This window comes from Hemicordylus capensis, chromosome 6 (genome assembly GCF_027244095.1).
Source record: "Hemicordylus capensis ecotype Gifberg chromosome 6, rHemCap1.1.pri, whole genome shotgun sequence".
NCBI lineage: Eukaryota > Metazoa > Chordata > Lepidosauria > Squamata > Cordylidae > Hemicordylus > Hemicordylus capensis.
In genome coordinates, this window is record NC_069662.1 from 124,928,818 (window position 1) to 124,936,318 (window position 7,501).

At 47.8% G+C, this 7,501-nt stretch overlaps 1 long non-coding RNA gene across 1 annotated transcript; it reads left to right on the forward strand.

Moving 5' to 3' along the window:
- Positions 1-4,788: 4,788 nt before the first annotated feature.
- Positions 4,789-7,150, forward strand: LOC128330547 (uncharacterized). The gene is made up of 2 exons (XR_008310139.1): positions 4,789-5,672; positions 6,969-7,150. It is a non-coding gene; the product is annotated as an uncharacterized LOC128330547 (long non-coding RNA).
- Positions 7,151-7,501: the final 351 nt, after the last annotated feature.

Below are 7,501 nucleotides of genomic sequence, written 5' to 3' on the forward strand. Positions count from 1 at the left end.
ACCACAAGCCATCTGTTCCAGCCCCCTACAGTCAGCCTATGCAATCTAGAGCACAATATGCTACAAGCAAAGAGCAGGTACTATTTAGAATGAGTGACAGCAAGGATGTTCAACCAGCTTGGGCCCAATTTATTCACAGATTATATAAGGGCAGGTTGACATGGCACACAAAGAGATGACTGAAGACTCCTTATATTATTTTTGCTATGTTGGAATGGGGGGAACCACAGTGTGGGCTCCTCCAGTGAGGGCTTCTCAAGTTTCCTAACCACATTGAAGACATTTGAATATATGAGGCAATGTAAAAGGAAGTTGGACCACCTCGCTCAGTATCATCTACACGAGTGGCAGCCGTCCAGGGGTCTTTCCCAGACCTAGTTGGACCTGATCTGTTAAATAGTACTGTGGCTATTTCCCAGCTACTCACAATTCTTTGGAGCTGACTCAAGACTGGAGGGTCCCCCACTCCCGTTGAACTGCTAGAATACAGAGCCTTGATGCACGGCTGGAAATGAGCTAGAAGCCCCCACCAGCACACAGATATGGCATTATTTATTACCAGTTTCAGCATTTCAGAAACCTAGACAGCAGACCACCAGTGCTGACAATGCATCCTTGCAGTCAATCAGGGATGTAGCTAAGGGAGCGTGGGCCAGTGTTTGCCCTCCTTCTGGGTAGCCTCCATCCCTGTTTGCAGCAGGGTGCATGCTTTGTGTGCATGCCCTATTACCATTGGTGGCTCTGCTGCCAGTACCTCAGCCACCCAGGCCGGCCTGCCTGGGTGGTGGGAATGCAGCTTGAGCCTGGCCCTGCCCACCTTGCTGCTCTGCCACTCACATGTATCTTTCATTTGCATCTGGTTCCAGACTGGACAGAAGAAGGAAGCCCCTATTTGGGGCTTTTCTCCTTTCCCACCACCTGGGAGCTAGCTTCATGGGCAGCGGTGGAGTGGCAGCACAGCTGGGTGGGTGGTAGCAAGCTGTGAGTGAGCAGCCGGGGACAGCAGTGGGCAGCAGAGGAAGGAGGCGAGAGGTGGCTTCCAGATGCTTGGCAGCTTATGTTCTTTGAACACGTCTGCCCAATTATAGCTCTGCCCCTGGGGTCAGCATTGGGCCAGTTCAGATGTGACATGGAACAAGGACTAACATACAAACTTCCCAAGCTTTGAGTGTGCATGCTTTCTCTTCCCCTGCCTGCTTGAGCACCAAAAGAATTCTACTTTCAGTTAGGGTTTAAAACAAACCAAGATTGGTCATGATGTCTGAATCAACAAGTCTTGGTTTATTCTAACGAACTTCCTTGAAATAAACTGAAATTGGAACTCAAGGTTGGAAGTAGGTTTCAGATCTTGGTTTCTTACAAGAGAGTTTGTTAGGTCAGTTTGGATGCCATAACCAATCTTTGTTCATTTTTAACCACTATTGGAAATAGATCCCTTTTGAGGCTCACACAGGCAAGGACAGGGAACCAAGATTTAACTGTAGTTCCATGTGATGTCTCATTGAGCCCATTGTCTCCACACTCCTTTCAAAAATTTGTTTTCCATGCTGCTGCCTATCTAACAGATCTTTAGATTTATCTCTCAGATTAGCTCTGTTGAAACTCTGGGGTTCACAGATAGGTTGATGGTAATTAGGGGCTCACGGAAAACCTATTGCTCAAAAAACCTGGTGCAGTATGCATGACATTAGTAGACAATTTATATTATCGATATAAGATACTATTTCAATGGAACATGACTCTGCAGAGATTAAATATGATAGGCAGGGTCAATAATTTTAAGTATTGGAGATGCGGTACTGATAATGCTGACCTGTATCATGTTTGGTGGCTTTGTCCAAAAATACAAGATTTTTGGCAACAAACAATTTGGATAATATTTTAGATGACAGTATTATGGTTGAAATATAATACAGTAATGATAATATTGAATTTTTTTTGGGGGGGGGACATTCCAAGGATTTATAGCTCGTTGACAATGTACCTTCGTATTACAGCAGAAATTACATTGGCTTGACATTGGGAAAATGCCTTTCTCCCTTCAATAAAAGAGTTTGCTTAAGTTTTGGTATAGTAAACATGGGCAACTTAATAGACATGTTCCATAAAAATGATAAAATGAACTAATGTTATTCTAATGAGGTCTTTTCCATTCAAAATCAGAAGTATATTTCAACTAGACTAAAAGTCTCTATATCTATGTAACCTTTACTTATTTTTATTAAAAACAACAAAAAAAGAACCATTGATCAGAGCGAACTGGGGCTGGATTAGGTTTCTTAATCCTGAATCAGATGTTATAAAATGGTGGCTGTACTCAAGTACAGCCTCTGGAAAAGAGGTGGAAATCTCACCTGGTGCTTCTCTCCCCTGCCAGATGGGACCGTTACACTTATAGCCTTTGTCTGAAGAGGTGAAGACTGTAAGTGTGATGAAGAGCATTTCTGTGATTGGGAAACTGGGGTGCTGGAAGATTTATTAAAATGCCAGGGGGGACTCCTGCCTCTCTTTTGGAACCTGTACTCAAGTACTGCCTCTGTTTTATAACACCTGGGTGAGGCTATGATTGATTGATTGATTACGTTCCGGCAAGTTGGTGTCGACTCTTAGCAACCACATAGATAGATTCTCTCCAGGATGATCTGTCTTCAGCTTGGTCTTTAAGGTCTCTCAGTGGTGCATTCATTGCTGTCGTAATTGAGTCCCTCCACCTTGCTTCGGGTCGTCCTCTCCTTCTCTTTCCTTCAACTTTTCCCAGCATTATGGACTTCTCAAGGGAGCTGGATCTTCGCATAATGTGTCCAAAGTATGATAGTTTGAGCCTGGTCATTTGTGCCTCAAGTGAAAGTTTGGGATTGATCTGTTCTATGATCCATTTGTTTGTTTTCCTGACTGTCCATGGTATCCTCAAAAGTCTTCTCCAACACCAAAGTTCCAAAGCGTCAATGCTTTTTCTATCTTGCTTCAAAATCCAGCTTTCTCATCCATAGAGTGTCACAGGGAAAACCATTGTCCGAACGATTCTAATCTTTGTAAGTGTAGACGCGTCACGGCATCTAAATATCCTTTCCAAGGGCTTCATTGCAACCCTACGTATAAAGGCTATAGTTTGCTGCAAAAAAGCTGCTTCCGGGCCAATTTTTAGAGGGGAAATGGCACAAAGGGAAAGAGTTAACTCTTTCCCATATGCTCATCAGTCTAAGGATTGGTTGTGAGTGTTTTTTGTATGGAAATGGCACATGTTTTAAGCCCCTTGATTAGAGGTCTGCAGAACCAGTTTGAATGAAATCGGTTTGGTTTGAACCAGCCTGGTTCATCCAGTTTGAACTCTTTAAAAAAAAAAAAAAAAGGCAGCCAGTCCGAGTTCCAAACAGATTGGGCCCAGTCTGATACAGACTGGTTAAACCCAATTCAACTCAGTTTGAGGGCTATGCTTGTAAAGGGGAACCTGATGAGGATTCCCCTTTACAAGTAAAGGAGTGGGGGGAATCCTTTATAAGTGTTACCTCCAGTTGCTCCTAGAACACTTTTAAAGGAGTCCCCCAACCCTTTGCTGTAAAGGGGAATCCACACCGGTTCTACCAGGTTCTATGGAATGGAATGGACTGCCAGCCAGTTAAATTGAACCAGATCGCAGACTGGCAGTTTGTTTTGAATTCAGTGCAAATTTGAACCGAACCACCTGACTAGGTTCCATGCACATCCCTACCCTTGATTAATGCTAATCATATGTAAAATGCAATAACAAAAAGGCTATAGAAGTAAATTGGCCGCAGAGTTCAGTATTTCATGTTTCATATTTAAAAAACAAGTTTCTAGCCCTTAGGCTTTCCAAGATAGGCTTTAAAATATGCAGGCAATGCTGTTAAACAGTCTAAAGTTGAAACAGGGGATGGTGAAGTTTCAGTGGGAAGTTATGAGGCAGGACTTCACTACCTCACCTATTTCCTGTCACCATAACAAACAAAATTAGAATAAATCTTACAGACCAATGAAATATTAATAATATTGATGAGTATATCAGTAATGTTCAGGACCTTTCTTCCTGACATCAGTGCAACAGACTGAAAACAATGTGAACACTGATTTTACCAAGCATGTTTTTGTAGATATACAGTGAGGTTGTACACACAACTTCTTTTCTCGGAGCCAGGGAGGGGAGGGGGGAATTGCTCCTGCCTTCCCCCACACAATTTGGGCTAAAGCCTTGCTGGCCACACCACACTTGCAGATGAGCACTGCTGTGGTGAGCAGCACAGCAGCAGGGAGGCCAGGGGAAGGACACCCAGCCTCCAAATATCCCACAATGCACCACACAATGAGGATTCCCTCTGAATCGGGTGCTCTAGGTGCCGAAATCTGTGTGTGCTCAGGTTGTAGACATGTACAGGGCAGGTACAGGGCAGGCGGTGAGGGGAACAGCGTAGCATAAATCCTGGTGCTTCACATTGACAGCCAAGCCCAGGCAGGGCTGCCCAAACCTGGGTTTGTCTGCTTATGTGAATAGCCTCAATTACGTGTGTGTGTGTGTGTGTGTGTGTGTATGGTGTATATATATGGTGTACCCGTTGCTAATCCCATGTGTGGCAGCTCTCGCAAGAGTTCATGAGCAGAAGCACCTGATTGAGCAATGGGGATTCCATATGCAGATAGGGAGGAGGAGCCTATGAGAGCAGAAGCACCATGGTGATTGGGCAGTGGGGATTTCATATGTAGATAGAGAGGAGGAGCCTGTGATGGTTAAGATCAGTTGGAATGCAACTGTTACTGGTCAGAAGATGTTCTTGATTGTAGAGGAGAGGAATCTCTCCTATACCATAAAAGCCTTCGGTGTGCGGCCGTGCTGCCTGTGTCTTTTTGGGCTGTTCTGGGCATGCGCGGAGCACATGCCCAGATCGGCCGAAAAAGATACGGCTGCCCAGACACGGGCGGCCATTTTTTTTCAAAAGTAAGGGACAGACCGTGTTCTTTTAGATTGAGGGCCAAAACGGCCCATGTAAATGCCGCCGCCGCCAACCGGCCGCCCACCCTCCCAGCTGTAATTTGCTCCAACCCCCCGGCCACGTTTAAGGGCCAAAACGGCCCATGACAATGCCCCCGCGGCTGTCGCCGCCAACCGCCCGCCCGCCCTCCCAGCGACTTCCCTGCATGAGGGCCCCACGAACCAGCTCGATCTGCTCATCCGCGCCAGTTAGGGGGTGACGTGGGACAGCTGGGGAGAGGGAAGGCACGAGCAGGGAAAGAGCTGCGCACGCTGCTCGCTCACTCTTCCCGGGGGCGGCACTGGCGCTGGGCTGGAGTAATGGAGGGAGGACAGATCCAGGAAGTGATCACCTTGGCGTGCTGTGGACTGCATTAGCAACCTGGCTAGGCTGCGCCAGAGAAGGCAACAGGCAGCGGCGGCGCCGGGCGGAGTGCAGGGGTGTGTGGGTGTAGATGCGTGCACGGTTGGTGGGGCAGCGAAGCGTGCGGTGGTGCTGCTGCTCTTGGAGCCCAAACCAGGAAGAGTGCAGGGCGATTGTTGTGCCTGCCCTCCCGCCAGCCACGCCACGCTGTCTGAGCGGAAAAGGCTGCTTCCTTCTCTCTGCGCCTCTTGGGCAAAAGGCGGCCCTTCCTCCTCCTCCTCCGGCTACTCCTCGAGTGAGGTGCCTCTGCTGGGAGAGGGGTGACAGGTAAAACAACAACAACAACAACAACACACACACACACACACACACACACTAAATGAGAAACACTTAAAGGGGAAAATAAAAGGCTAGCGCCCGTTATTATAATGGGCTTAAAAATACTAGTATATATATAAAAGGATAGTGGGCAGGGGTCTGCGAAGAGAGGGCTTGTGAGAGAGGAAACAGCCCCTTCAGGAGAAGGAGGCTGCCATTGTGTGAATTAGATGAGGAAACAAGATCTGCTAACTCGGGGGGGGGGAGGGAGGGAGGAGGGGGGGAGAAGATGAAGAAGGGAGGGGAAGAAAGACAGTCGGGAAGAGTGAGAGGAGGAGAGAGAAAAAGAAGGGAGGGGAAGAAAGAAAGAAGCAAGGGTGAGGGACAGGCCCAAGCCTGTCAGCAGCCTGAGGGGAGTGAGTGGCCATGGCGGCGGCAGCAAGGAAGGGCCCAGTCAACTATTGCTGCTGTTTGGGTCTAACAAGGCCATTGGCAGAGGCTGGCAAGGGATGGGCCCGGGACTGTCAGAGGCCTGAGGAGAATGAGTGGCCATGGTGGTGGCAGCAGTGAGGAAGAGCCTCGTCAACTGCTGCTGCTCCTGCTCCTGTGGGGAAGAACAGGAGCAGGGCTCGGGCAGGGCTGGACTGGGGGCACTGAGAGGGTGGTGGAATGTATGTGGGGAGGGCGCTGGGTTTTGAGCAGAATAGGTAATTAAGGGTGGGTGTTGGGGTGCACTGGGAATATGCCTTGTTGCCCTGTAGGCCAGTCTGAGCCTGGGCTTGGGTGAGGTTGAGGCCTGGGCTCGGGTGAGGCCAGTCTGAGCCTGGGCTCGGGTGAGGTTTCTGGGGATAGGGGGCTGGAGCTTGGCCAATAGGTGCAAGCAATGCTCCAGCTGTAACCAAGAGGGGTGAGGGGGATGGAGTAAAGGGATGGAAGAGTGACCAAGAGGGGTGAGGGGGAAGGAAGCAACTGGATGGAGGAGGAGGAGAAGGAGTGTAGCTCAGGTGAGGAGGGGGAAAACCCTGAGGTGAGGGGGGCTGTGGCAGGGGGTGAGGGGAGCAATCAAGTACTAGTGCACAGATGCTCTGCACAGGTTAAGCTAGTATCAAATAAAACTTTATGTAGCCATAAGAGATTTCTTGTGCTCTCTTGCAGACTCAAATAAATCTCTGGTGATATCTTTTGTGTCCTTGTGTACACTTAGCTATAGAGCTTTATAACTCAGGCTATAAAACCTGGGGTGGGGGGTGGGAATGATTGTGAGAGAATCTCTGCCAGCAACTTGTTTTTCCTTTCCTCTGACAGGAAGGCAGACTGATGCCAATTATGGGTTATCCATCTGAGAAAGGATAAGAGCGAACAAGACCAGGAGCTCAGTTCTTATCCCAGAAACATGATACCTGATTTCTACCTGATGTCCTATATACTCTCAGTTTTACTCCTCTAGCTGTGAGATGCAATACATGATTTTTGTTATGTTGTCAGTCCAGGCTTCTCACATCAAATCTTCTTTCATTTATTTAATTATATATCATTCAAAACAATAGAAAAGTGCTACTGAAGTACACATTTATACGTAGAAAAATATAGCACAAGAAGCACACATGAAGCCTCTACACATGATCACTCAAATCTAGATTATTTTTGGCTAACCCAGGTTTGCATGTAGGTGTGAACCAGGGCGAAAACCCCAAGCCCGGGCTGTCCAAAACCAGGTAACCCTGCTTCCAGTGCTGGGTCTTACCCAGGTTAGTGCAGAGCAGGGACCCCGGTACGTGGGGTTTGAGTAGTGTGTGTCTGCTTTCTGCTCAATATGTCGGTCCTGGCAGCCAGCCATA